The sequence below is a fragment of the Schistocerca piceifrons genome, chromosome 5, assembly GCF_021461385.2.
Source record: "Schistocerca piceifrons isolate TAMUIC-IGC-003096 chromosome 5, iqSchPice1.1, whole genome shotgun sequence".
Classification (NCBI taxonomy): Eukaryota; Metazoa; Arthropoda; class Insecta; order Orthoptera; family Acrididae; genus Schistocerca; species Schistocerca piceifrons.
The window spans coordinates 355,820,067-355,834,296 of NC_060142.1; the positions used below are offsets into that span (position 1 = coordinate 355,820,067).

The window sequence follows — 14,230 nt, forward strand, 5'->3', positions numbered from 1 at the left end:
CACCTAAATGAGAATGGCATTTGAACTCCGCCTTTGCAGAATATTAATCGAGCGTGTTAGCTGCGCTACCTCACTTGGCTAAATTATATTTGAACGAAACTTACACGGATCTGTGCACGTTCTACAGATAATGTGTACACCAGATCCAGTTTCCCGAAGCCAGTGGAAGAAGGCTTTCTCCCGCGTGGAGATGGAGGGGCGGTCTTTCCTTGATCCACATAAATGGGGTGTGGTGGAGACCTGTGAGGCGGTCCCAAGGGCGAGTGATTTTTGTCAGGAAATAAACTCTTTTGAAAAGCCCTGATTAGAAAGGGCATTTTGCTGTGGAGTGTTGTTAGCGTGAGCAGGAAATGGCAAATGAAATTGTATTGGAGCTATTGAATCTGGTTGCCTGAAGGCATGGATGTTATAACACTTTTGCAGAACTGTTTAGAGACTGCAAAATCGGGGAGTTGGCTTGCAGCCCTCGTGGGGAATAGACACTGTGTGCCACTTGGCGAGATCTAAATGAAGCAAATAAATCGTATTTATTTCCATTACAGCTAGATCATTGTGTTTGGCCCACAGCCCGTAGCTAAACTGACGGCCTGTTTCAGGTAGAGTGCAGCATTTCCTCGCCACGGCGCTTGGAAGGGGAGGCTGGCGGGCTTGTTACCCCTGCTGCTTTTATCGCCTGGAGAGGGCCCCGGTACTCATTTGAGAGCGAGCTGAGAGGACACATGGCCGCACCGGAGAACTGAAACGAGATCGAACCCAGGACTCCAGGGCCGGGGTTTTCGCTGTACGCACTAGAACACCATGGCCACCAAGATAGCTAAAGGGCATTGATTTTGGAGTAGTGACAAGTTTAACATTGTCTTGCGGGTCAAATCGAGGTTGGCCACCCTTACTTTCACTGATTCTGTAAGTTTAGCAGTGTAGTGTATTGATCTTGGTCCGCCGGTAAGTCTACGGAGCAATACACCGCGCAATTTCGCTGGGGATCCGCACATCACAAGAAGTGCGTGGGTTATGACGCCCATTCGTTTATCCTCGTAAGGGTGCTGATAACCTAGTCGTTGAGCGCCCCTAGCACCCCCCGCCCTCCTCTCTGTCTCTCTCTCTCTCTCTTTCTCAGACACACACACACACACACACACACAGATAATTCTGGCCGTGCCTGCGAGGGGAGTTTCGCGTCTCACCTCGTAAGCTCCGAGGAAAGGCGAAAGGAACAGATCTGTTTCATAAAGAGACTATTTCAGCATAAACCGGGGCATAGGTGATGAAAAATACGAAGAATAACAAGCGAAACAATGAAGCGAGGAAATCGCCCTAAAGCTACTCTCATGCAGTGTTATTTATTCTGAGCAGTTTTATGTAGTTGACGGTCAGCTGAGACAACTAATGCGTTATCTCATAATTATTCAGTTGTGTTTCGCTGTCATGCACACGAGGAAGTAATTAGCGATGATAATGTTCTGAAGCAGTCACGATCGCTGCATCGGCGGCAGGACGTGTGCTCCCTTAATTTCCTCGGTGTGCCATTACGCCAGCAGGCGGGGCACCGTCAGCTCGCGGCGTTAACCGGACAGCTGCGCGTGACCGTGGGCGCCTAACGCGGCGGCAGCACGCAACACACGTCCGCTGCCAGAGGCGGAGGACGTCTGCTTCAGCTTGGACATGAAGTCGCTAGCAGGACACAGAAAGTAGCGCTCTCTCAACGGATCGACGCATTTGAGCACACTTATAAACTTCACCAAATTCAGATAGTCGTGTATGGCGTGTTCTGCCATTTTTGGAGATAATTCGGCGTTACTCGCAACTTCTGATTACGTCAGCCATCTAAAGTCAGTACAATGAACAGATCGTTACGCACGCACGTGATACGAAATAGGAACAAAAGAGAAAACTTATGTTTTATTTTATTTTATTGTCATTTACTTGATTGGATCCATTAGAAATGGTATCCGAAAGCCTGCGACTGTGAAGATATTGTGTTTGTTTATAAATGACGTTTTTGTTACCAGTCACGATTTTTTTACTTATATGTTACACGATGATTTTCAGGAAATGATTCCCATTTTCAAGTGCGTTTTTCTGTATCTAGTACTCCATTTTTTCGTACTTTTTTGATTGTTCTGTTGCCTTTAAGTTTTCTCGTGCTGCACAAGTGCCGAGTCTCACGCATGTACTATTTTCTTTGCACAGTATGCATCGAGAATAGCAAACTCTTATGTAATACTAATTAATTGGGGCTGTAGTAAGTAAAAAAACGCTTTTTTATTCCGGCGAAAAGGACGATAAACGTTGTTTTCCACTATTTTTTAACTGTATGACTGCTAACTAACATGTCAAGATTACACCTTTCAACAAAGTGATGAAGTCTAGAAAGATAGGACTTGAAAATTATAGATTTAACATAATTAGTTTCGTTTCATGCCCAAATAAAATGCGAACATAATCCGTACAGAGGTTTTGTGTATTTATATTTTTACAACAGGCAACACATACAGAAGCACAAGTATTAGAGGAAATCAATTCCGAAAATACATATTGTGAACATTATTTTAAAATGTACCAGTACAATAAATAAGGAAAGTGGTGTTATAATTTTTAATGTTTTCAAACTTATCCTGTGTATTAATAACCGCTCAGCTGTAGTTAGTCCTTTATTATTCTAACACTACTGGTTTCGTAGCACTAAAAGCCACATTTTTCAGGTGAATATATGACTAAAACATTAGAGCGGAAGGGGTCGGCTGAAGATCTGGTTTTTAGTGCACGAAACCGGTAGTGATCCAGTAATAAAGGACTAAATACAGCTGAAGCGGTTATCGATACCCAAGATGACTACTCCTAGTTGTTGTTGCCCTACCTACAACGTTTTTAAATTTACTTTACCGCACAAAGGCCAGAGTGATTTGAAATGTTTCCATGCTATATTTTGAGTAGAGTTCTATGCTATATAAATCATAAAGTGGCTTTACATACCTGTAACAATGCAGATGCTTCACAAACAAATATTTACTAAGAGTATAAAATGAACTTGAACCACTCCACGCCAGAATTATCAACGGTCTATCTAACTGGTCGCGTACAATAGCTAGATACAACATAATACACATTCTGTCCAACAGGCGGCATCTCCATGCAAATAGTTTGCTCCATATGTTAGTACTAAAATTTAAAGGCTGTGCGATTTTTAAGATTCTACTCCATACAGGGTGTTCCAGATGAAATGGACAATATTCAGGTATATGACAAGAACGCTCATTGGAAGTAAAAAAGGCTAGTAAACACGGGCCCTAAAACAGATACCTTAAGAAATATGAGCATTTACTCAGCAGAAGAGGCCTGTTTCACAGTAGCGAGGATAAATAAGTGTTCAGAGCTATTAAGGTATCCTCTTTAGGAACCGTGTTCGCTGGACTTTTTTTTCTTGTTTTGGTCCAGACAGCCACCTCTCAAAAAACGAAAATCAATGAGACAGCAGTAAAAGAGATTTGTTTCACAGTATCGAAGTTTAGAAGTAGTGTCCAAATCTGTTAAGGTACGCATGTTAGAGGCCATGTTTACTGGACTTTTTCGTTTCGAATGATCAGTCCTGTCATATTCCTGAATATTGACCATTGCTCCTGCAACAACTTGTATTTTTTAACTTTTCGGTTATTGAAACAACTTCGGTTTTCCTAATGTGGTGATGTACTATATTTAAGGGTTTTGAATATCTAATGAGACTAATACTACAGTTGTATTTGGACATATCATGTCTGAAGTGAAAGTACACAAAAATGTCTAAGCGTTATGGCTCCGACGATGAAAGAATGCACAAGTAATAATATAAAGTCAACAGCCTTGCCGCAGTGATAACACCGGTTCCCGTCAGATCACCTAAGTTAAGCGCTGTCGGGCTGGGGTAGCACTTGGATGGGTGACCATCCAGTCTGCCGAGCGTTGTTGGTAAGCGGGGTGCATTCAGCCCTTGTGAGGCAAACTGAGGAGCTACTTGATTGAGAAGTAGCAGCTCCGGTATCGGAAACTGACATGCGGCCGGGAGAGCGGTGTGCTGACCACATGCCCCTCCATATCCGCATCCGGTGACGCCAGTGGTCTGAGGATGACATGGCGGCCGGTCGGTACTGTTGGGCCTTCATGGCCTGTTCGGGAGGAGTTTAGTTTTAGTTTAATAATATACAGTTCAGTGTCGCACACATGCAAAAAAACTGTTCAACATCTGAGGTTATCGCGGCGTATCGAAAGTTGAATTAACTTACGCGACTGCAGCTTGATAACGTCCTCGACAAATGCTTACATTTTGGCAGATGAACATGCCGTCAAAAACATTGTTAGCATATCTCTCGAAATATCAGCGGTTGTCGAGGACGTCCAACAGACTGATGGCATTTTTGCCTTGAAAATGTCAGAATCTTTGTCTGTGGAAACATCAGCGGCTGTTCAGAATGTTACCTAGCTGCATCACGTAACCTATTTGAATGTTGAGGCTGCGACATGCACATGTGATACCATAGCGTATAGTCTTGAAGTGAGACTAACGCAGAACATTGCCGTTATTTATGCTGCTTCCCCATGAACCATGGACCTTGCCGTTGGTGGGGAGGCTTGCGTGCCTCAACGATACAGATGGCCGTACCGTAGGTGCAACCACAACGGAGGGATGTCTGTTGAGAGGCCAGACAAACGTGTGGTTCCTGAAGAGGGGCAGCAGCCTTTTCAGTAGTTGCAGGGGCAACAGTCTGGATGATTGACTGACCTGGCCTTGCAACATTAAGCAAAACGGCCTTGCTGTGCTGGTACTGCGAACGGCTGAAAGCAAGGGGAAACTACGGCCGTAATTTTTCCCGAGGACATGCAGCTTTACTGTATGGATAAATGATGACGGCGTCCTCTTGGGTAAAATATTCCGGAGGTAAAATAGTCCCCCATTCGGATCTAAGGAGGACGTCGTTATCAGGAAAAAGAAAACGGGCGTTCTACGGATCGGAGCGTGGAATGTCAGATCCCTTAACCGGGCAGGTAGATTAGAAAATTTAAAAAAGGAAATGGATAGGTCAAAGTTAGATATAGTGGGAATTAGTGAAGTTCGGTGGCAGGAGGAACAAGACTTTTGGTCAGGTGAATACAGGGTTATAAACACAAAATCAAATAGGGGTAATGCAGGAGTAGGTTTAATAATGAATAAAAAAATAGGAGTGCGCGTAAGCTACTACAGACAGCATAGTGAACGCATTACTGTAGTCAAGATAGATACGAAGCCCACGCCTACTACAGTAGTACAAGTTTATATGCCAACTAGCTCTGCAGATGATGAAGAAATTGAAGAAATGTATGATGAGATAAAAGAAATTATTCAGATTGTGAAGGGAGACGAAAATTTAATAGTCATGGGTGACTGGAATTCGAGAGTAGGAAAAGGGAGAGAAGGAAACATAGTAGGTGAATATGGATTGGGGCTAAGAAATGGAAGAGGAAGCCGTCTGGTAGAGTTTTGCACAGAGCATAAGTTAATCATAGATAACAATTGGTTCAAGAATCATGAAAGAAGGTTGTATACATGGAAGAACCCTGGAGATACTAGAAGGTTTCAGATAGATTATATAATGGTAAGACAGAGATTTAGGAACCAGGTTTTAAATTGTAAGACATTTCCAGGGGCAGATGTGGACTCTGACCACAATCTATTGGTTATGACCTGTAGATTAAAACTGAAGAAACTGCAAAAAGGTGGGAATTTAAGGAGATGGGATCTGGATAAACTGAAAGAACCAGAGGTTGTACAGAGTTTCAGGGAGAGCATAAGGGAACAATTGACAGGAATAGGGGAAAGAAGTACAGTAGAAGAAGAATGAGTAGCTCTGAGGGATGAAGTAGTGAAGGCAGCAGAGGATCAAGTAGGTAAAAGGACGAGGGCTAGTAGAACTTCTTGGGTAAAAGAAAAAATATTGAACTTAATTGATGAAAGGAGAAAATATAAAAATGCAGTAAATGAAGCAGGCAAAAAGGAATACAGACGTCTCAAAAATGAGATCGACAGGAAGTGCAAAATGGCTAAGCAGGGATGGCTAGAGGACAAATGTAAGGATGTAGAGGCTTATCTCACGAAGGTTAAGATAGATACAGCCTACAGGAAAATTAAAGAGACCTTTGGAGAAAAGAGAACCACTTGTATGAATATCAAGAGCTCAGATGGAAACCCAGTTCTAAGCAAAGAAGGGAAAGCAGAAAGGTGGAAGGAGTGTATAGAGGGTCTATACAAGGGCGATGTACTTGAGGACAATATTATGGAAATGGAAGAGGATGTAGATGAAGATGAAATGGGAGATACGATACTGCGTGAAGAGTTTGACAGAGCACTGAAAGACCTGAGTCGAAACAAGGCCCCCGGAGTAGACAACATTCCATTAGAACTAGTGATGGCCCTGGGAGAGCCAGTCCTGACAAAACTCTACCATCTGATGAGCAAGATGTATGAGACAGGCGAAATAACCTCAGACTTCAAGAAGAATATAATAATTCCAATCCCAAAGAAAGCAGGTGTTGACAGATGTGAAAATTACCGAACTATCAGTTTAATAAGTCACAACAGCAAAATACTAACGCGAATTCTTTACAGACGAATGGAAAAACTGCTAGAAGCCGACCTCGGGGAAGATCAGTTTGGATTCCGTAGAAATATTGGAACATGTGAGGCAACACTGACCTTACGACTTATCTTAGAAGAAAGATTATGGAAAGGCAAACCTACGTTTCTAGCATTTGTAGACTTAGAGAAAGCTTTTGACAATGTTGACTGGAATACTCTCTTTCAAATTCTAAAGGTGGCAGGGGTAAAATACAGGGCGCGAAAGGCTATTTACAATTTGCACAGAAACCAGATGGCAGTTATAAGAGTCGAGGGGCATGAAAGGGAAGCAGTGGTTGGCAAGGGAGTGAGACAGGGTTTTAGCCTCTCCCCGATGTTATTCAATCTGTATATTGAGCAAGCAGTAAAGGAAACAAAAGAAAAATTCGGAGTAGGTATTAAAATCAATGGACAAGAAATAAAAACTTTGAGGTTCGCCGATGACATCGTAATTCTGCCAGAGACAGCAAAGGACTTGGAAGAGCAGTTGAACGGAATGGACAGTGTCTTGAAAGGAGGATATAAGATGAACATCAACAAAAGCAAAGCGAGTATAATGGAATGTAGTCGAATTAAGTCGGGTGATGCTGAGGGAATTAGATTAGGAAATGAGACACTGCAGAGTAGTAGTTTTGCTATTTGGGGAGAAAAATAACTGATGTTGGTCGAAGTAGAGAAGATATAAAATGTAGACTGGCAATGGCAAAGAAAGCGTTTCTGAAGAAGATAAATTTGTTAACATCGAGTATAGATTTAAGTGTCAGGAAGTCGTTTCTGAAAGTATTGGTATGGAGTGTAGCCATGTATGGAAGTGAAACATGGACGATAAATAGTTTGGAAAAGAAGAGAATAGAAACTTTCGAAATGTGGTGCTACAGAAGAATGCTGATGATTAGGTGGGTAGATCACATAACTAATGAGGAGGTATTGAATAGAATTGGGGAGAAGAGGAGTATGTGGCACAACTTGACAAAAAGAAGGGACCGGTTAGTAGGACATGTTCTGAGGCATCAAGGGATCACAAATTTAGCATTGGAGGGCAGAGTGGAGGGTAAAAATCGTAGAGGGAGACCAAGAGATGAATATACTAAGCAGATTCAGAAGGATGTGGGTTTCAGTAAGTACTGGGAGATGAAGAAGCTTGCACAGTATAGGGTAGCATGGAGAGCTGCATCAAACCAGTCTGAGGACTGAAGACCACAACAACAACAACAACAACAACAACAACATGCTGCAGTGTGACATCGCAACTACATAACATTTAAAGAGATGTCGCAGCAAGTCCCTGTACCACTTAATAAAAAGCGAGATGAAACATATGCAGTCGTCGTTCAATCGACTCATCTGTCTTCAATGAAATCCATTTTCAAAACAGCAGCGGAACTTCGAGTACCTCATCCAACAATGCAGCCTGCGTTTGTGAACGAATTATCTGACAGCGACATGGAGCCGTGCTTTGTAGCCATAATTTCCAAATGCCGTGCCTCGCTGAAGAAGTTATCTTCTGCTGAATGTGGGATATATCGCAATTCACACAGGAGAAATGTAGTTTTATGGTCTAGGGAAATTATTTATTATGTGCGGAACCCTCCTGATGTTACATTGTGGGCAAGGATATCATCAGGATACCTGCCCAGACCTTACTACGCCAGTCAACTCGTTATAGGAAGTAGCCGCGTGCCATGTTGGCCAATGGCGGTACACGGCTAATCAAGAACTGCGCAAAAGTGTTGACGAAGCTATTCGAAGCATAAATGCTACTATGTTCAGCAAAATGTCATGGAGGACATCGAGATAAGTACGATATTTGATGAAAAGTGTTTGGACACATATTAATGGTCATTAATATGGGATGTACCCACCCTTCATCTTTATGATGGTTTGATTCTGCTGGGGACACTTTCAGAGAGGTATCTGAATGTCTGTGGAGGAACAGTAGCCCATCCTTTCTCAAGAACCGAAGCCAGAGACGTTAGTAATGCTTGACACTGTGGCCTGGAGAGAAGCAGAACGTTCAAACTCATCCCAGAGTTGTTCCATTGGGTCCATGTCGGGCCTCTGGGTAGACCAGTCCATTTCAGGATCGTCATTACCGTTCACAAACCATTGCCTCACGGATGCTGCTTAGGGTGCATTGTCATACTGGTGCAAGCAGTCATTCTCTCCAACCAGTTTCTCTACTGTACGCAGTACACAGTGCTGTAAAATATGTTGATATCCTTCCACATTCAGTGTTTTTTTAAGCACAACAAGGGAAAACACACCCATACCGTAACACCACCTCCTCCGCACTTCACTATTGGCACTACACATGATGGCAGGTAAGGTTCTCCAGCCATTCTCCAAACCCAATCTCTCCCGTCGCTTTGCCATAGGGTATAGTGTGATTAATCACGCCAGATCACTCATTACCAGGCATCTACTGTCACCTGGTGTCGGCTTTTACAACAGCTCAAAAGTCACTTAGCATTGACTACAGAAATGTATGGCTCATGAGGAGCTGCCCGACCACTGTACTCCATACTTTTTAACTCCATAAGCAGCGTCATTGTATTAGCTGGACTGCTGGTAGCTCTTTAGGACTAAATGTTCAAATGTGTGTGAATTCCTAAGGGACCAAACAGCTGAGGTTATCGGTCCCTAGACTTACACACTGCTTAAACTTACTTATGCTAAGAACAACACACACATACACACACCCAAGCCCGAGGGAGGACTCGAACCTCCGGCGGGAGGGGCCACACAATCCGTGACATGGCGCCTAAAACCGCGGGACCACTCCGCACCTCAGTTTAGGACTAAAATGCGGTTTCTTCCGCTGATTTCTTGCGTTTTTTACAACCATCTTCTTCAATGTTCAATGGTCCCTGTCCACCAATACACAATGTCTGCATGGTCCTGGTTTTAGCTGTGGTTGTCCCTTCATGTTTCCACTTCACAATCACATGTCCAACTGCTTCTCTATTGACAACACACTACACCACTTCACACAACCTTTTGTACTGACGGATCTGCCTCTTGTGACATGTAGTGGATAATATACAGAGTGATAAATCCTTAAAGCAAGCACCTGTAGGGGATATTTTCTCCCCGCTGGCATCCAAACGGCGGCGGCGCTGGTGAAGCGTATATTTCCCTCCGCTACGATGCCTTTGTTTGTGTGGAAATCTTGCGCAGATGGCATATGTTTGTTGGCGACGCAGTACAGTGTATCGAATCAAAGTGTTTCAAGTAAACCAGTTTTTATTAAATATGACATGCTCCCACTATTATTTACTGGCCTTTTTACAAGTTGATTTTACATCTGACATTACGTGGGGAGCGCATATTTTTCTTAATTTACGACCAATTTTGAGTTTGATGTCCTACAATACATGTTAATGACATAAACTCAATCACTTGAAAATGGCATAAAAGACCTGGATCGTAATTAAATAAACAACAATACAGTCAAATGGCGGTGTGTTCATTTAAAAAATGTTTCAAGTAAAATGGCGGAATACAAGTACAGTGGAAACTCGATTAACCGTCATCTTCGGGACCGTGGTCGTGACGGTTGAGCGAATAGACGGATAACAGAAACACTGTATTCCTCCAAAACATAACCTCAATCAATTATTTTATGTATAGACACATATCACTCTCACAGTAATATAATAATATTTCGGAGCGAAAACAAATTAAACACGATTGTAATAGCAAATAAAACTATTTATTACATGATGGCTCTGAGCACTATGGGACTCAACTTCTGAGGTCATTAGTCCCCTAGAACTTAGAACTAGTTAAACCTAACTAACCTAAGGACATCACAAACATCCATGCCTGAGGCAGGATTCGAACCTGCGACCGTAGAGGTCGTGCGGTTCCAGACTGCAGCGCCTTCAATCGCACGGCCACTTCGGCCGGCTATATTACATGATAAAAACATCCGTACAGTAGCTATAAAAGTTGCAAAATACGTAATGTACAGTACTGTACTGTACTATAAACTTACAGGTGAAATAGTTTATCTAGCTTGGAAATAGTCAGTCAGTTTCTTCTGCCTTTTTGATGTTCGAGCTTTCACCGCGGGAATATTTCGTATTTTTCGGAGCAGTAGTGCCTGGGTTGCATTAGCCTCTTCTTGACTTTCAAACCATTCTATACACTTGGACAGCATTGTTTCGGCCTCTGAATGGCTAATAGTTTGTTTTTCTTCATGGTTTGAACACTCGTCTTCATCAGCCCCTTCTTCTTCTTCTTTGGTGGCACTTAACGCTGGCAACAATTTCGTCATCACTCAAAATTTGAAAACCCCCGTCCACTTTGTCACACTCTAACCACTCTGATACTTCTTCTGACGTCAAATTTGTGCTGATTTGTAAATTACTGCACAAATTGACCATTTCGTCAACTGTCACACACTCAGGTTCCTCCGATTCTTCATCTCTAGGTTGAGGCCAAAGTTTATTCCAGCCGTTCTTGAGATTTGACACTGACAAATCACTCCATGCACTGGCAACATTGAAAATTGCGTCTTTAATACTGTAAGACCTCCAAAACTGTTTTACAGATGTTGATTCATCAGATGAGAGCAAACTGTCGATAAATATTTTTCTATAACGACGTTTCATGTTTTCGATGATTCCCTGATCTATGGGCTGTATAAGTGAAGTTGTGTTTGCTGGAAGGAAGAGACATGTTATGTTGCCGTCGTCACTTTTCATTTCACAAGTAGGGTGCGTTGGGGCATTGTCTAATAGCAATAGCGTTTTCTGTGGCAACTTTTTTTCAGCCAAATGTGCTCTAACTTGAGGTACAAATTGTTTGTGAAACCAGTCAGAAAAAATTGATTGATCAATCCAAGCACCCTTCTGGGCGTATTATTGTGAAGGGTGAGCATTCGAATTCAAATTCTTGAATGCACGAGGTTTTCTTGATTTCCCAATCACAAGTAGGGGTAGCCTATGATTGCCGCTCGCATTTGCGCGAACCATAGCAGTGATGCGATCTTTTTGTACTTTGAAACCTGGAGCAGCTTTTTCAGAGAGTGATGCTAATGTCTTTTGTGGTAAAGCCTTCCAATGAAGCCCAGTTTCATCACAATTGCAAACTTGCTCCCTAACAAGATTCAATTCAGCCATTTTTTCTTTAAATTGTTCCCGGAACTCAGCAATTACAGAGCTATCCGCTCTGAGTTTTTCTCCACTGATATCAAGTTGGCGAATGCCATGACGAAATTTAAACTTGTCGAGCCATCCGATATTTGCTTTAAAAGACGAGTCACCATCAAGTTTGTTGTTCATTTCAACAGCCTTGGCCATTATTATAGGCCCTGAAAGTGGAATCCCCTGACTTCTTGCTTGTATAAACCATTGGTACACTGCAGTGTCCAGTTCATCGTATTTTGCAGGTTTCATTGTCTTTCTTGTTCGCACATCTCCATCCATGCTCTGCGTTGTTGACACATGTTGTTCTATTTTATCAGCATCACGTTTTATATCGTTAACTGTTGTTCTTCCAATACCATAAATCAGCGCTACACTTGTCACAGTTTCGCCCTTTCTTAAGCGTTTTATAATTTCAAGTTTTTGATTAAGTCCTAAAACAACACGTTTACGTTTTCCAGACATTTTATCAAGTCACTGTATCACACACACCTGCACTAAATACGGTAGTGTAAAATATTAGCCAATAAAGCTTATTCAAGTGGAAAACACGTAACACGGCACAGCCCGCTAGACACACTGCGACAATTACAGTCTTCTCGTCACAACTGGAAACCGACCCAGTGGTGACTGTTGACTCACAAGTGAGACAAAGACAGGAAAAGGGGGAGATGTGTTAGCACGTCAACTGAAAGTCATATTTTATGTACCATTTTACGGCGCGCGGGTACAGTCACTTCCCACTAAAATAGAGTAGGCCGGCCAGTGTGGCAGAGCGGTTCTACGCGCTTCAGTCTGGAACCGCGAGACCGTTACGGTCGCAGGTTCGAATCCTGCCTCGGGCATGGATGTGTGTGATATCCTTAGGTTAGTTAGGTTTAAGTAGTTCTAAGTTATAGGGGACTGATAACCTCAGATACTAAGTCCCATAGTGCTCAGAACCATTTGAACCATAAAATAGAGTAAATAAACAAAGCGAACGCGTCACAGCACCTTAGAGCATTCTGTTATTACAGTATTATTATGCTGTTACAGCAGTGACGGTTAACAGAAACTGACGGTTTAAAGAGTGACGGTTAATCCAGTTTTTACTGTATTCTGTTCGCCAGACAGTTTTCATGTATGCTTCATACATGCCCACAGAATCAACGCGTGCAGTAAGGAGGTTATTTCAAGAGGAATTTCCTGATGTTCCTAATATGAGTACGATTCATCGATTGCTAAATAAATTTCGTGAAACTGGAAGTGATCTTGGCAGTAAATATGGTCAACCACGTGCAGTACTCACAGTAGAAACTCTGGATAACATTGGGCATGCTCTGCAACTGTCTCCTAGTAAATCAGTACGTCTTTCTACGCAAATGAGAACTTCATCTAGGCGCCCCTGCAAAAAGGTTGCGGTTTTGTGAATGGATTTTGAAAAGAGTGCATGACGGAGAATGTGACTCTCACCTTAACTTTCTTATCTGACGGATCATGGTTGCACCCCAATTCATAAAATAACCGTTATTGAAGTTCTGGAAAGCCTGATACAATACACGACACAACTCTGCGTCATCAAAAACTAGGAGTGTCGTGCATTATTTGTGGTGAGAGAATAACAAACCCTATTTTTTCTAGGAAATAATAATTAACGATAACAGATATGTGAAAAGCATTCTGCAGCCAATTTTTGGCCAATTAACTGAGAGAATGTGCTTTTACGACCTTTCGGCGGTACTCTGCGATGACACATACAGCCAACTTCTCATTAAAGAAACGTACGGAGGCTCATTACAAATGGTGCACTTGAAATAGAGTTCAGCTCATACAACAGGAACAACAATGATGTTGGAACCGCGACTAAGGCAGCGTCTGCGTGGCGTCCGGTAGCGAAGTGACTCCAAGGGTGAGTGGCTGAGTCGCTGCCGCCGGCCGTCCTATGTCGCGGCTGCGTAGGGCACTCGTGGTACGGAGCCGCTGGAGGCGCGGCTCAGGGGACGCGGACGGCTCCGCCAGATATCGCGCGACCACTGTCGGCGTCACACAGAAACTTGCAGTTCCGTTGCTATAAGGCCCTTGGGGTGGTATCGATAAGTGATACCATAACTGCAACAATCAAAATATATCATTCCTATAATACACTACTGGCCATTAAAATTGCTACACCACGAAGATGACGTGCTACAGACGCGAAATTTAACCGACAGGAAGAACATGCTGTGATATGCAAATGATTAGCTTTTCAGAGAATTCACACAAGGTTGGCGCCGGTGGCGACAACTACAACGTGCTGACATGAGGAAAGTTTCCAACCGATTTCTCATACACAAACAGCAGTTGACCGGCGTTGCCTGGTGAAACGTTGTTGTGACGCCTCGTGTAAGGAGGAGAAATGCGTACCATCACGTTTCCGACTTTGATAAAGGTCGGATTGTAGCCCCAACGGCCTCGTATCACTAGCAGTCGTGATGACAGG

At 42.9% G+C, this 14,230-nt stretch overlaps 1 protein-coding gene and 1 pseudogene across 1 annotated transcript in view; both read left to right on the top strand.

Annotated features, from left to right (window-relative positions):
* LOC124798705 overlaps nucleotides 1-14,230 on the top strand; it is a 478,156-nt gene that overhangs the window by 142,503 nt on the left and 321,423 nt on the right. The window lies entirely within an intron of this gene.
* LOC124799830 lies at nucleotides 3,828-3,945 on the top strand (annotated as a pseudogene).